Below are 278 nucleotides of genomic sequence, written 5' to 3' on the forward strand. Positions count from 1 at the left end.
TTTGCTGCTGTCCTACGCCTTCAGCCAGTCAGAGGACGGAGTGTACATTCACACCAGAAGCGACGGCAGCCTCTTCAAACTTGCCCGCCTCCGAGCTAAGACCAAAGTGCGGCAGGTACTCATATGAGAGATGCTCTTTGCTGATGATGCAGCACTGACAGCACACTCTGAAGAAGCATTGCAGTGACTCATCAACTGCTTCGCGCATGCATGCAGAGAGTTTGGCTTGACCATCAGCCTAAAGAAAACTAACATCCTGGGCCAAGATGTGATCAGTA

This window comes from Penaeus monodon, chromosome 15 (assembly GCF_015228065.2).
Source record: "Penaeus monodon isolate SGIC_2016 chromosome 15, NSTDA_Pmon_1, whole genome shotgun sequence".
Lineage (NCBI taxonomy): Eukaryota > Metazoa > Arthropoda > Malacostraca > Decapoda > Penaeidae > Penaeus > Penaeus monodon.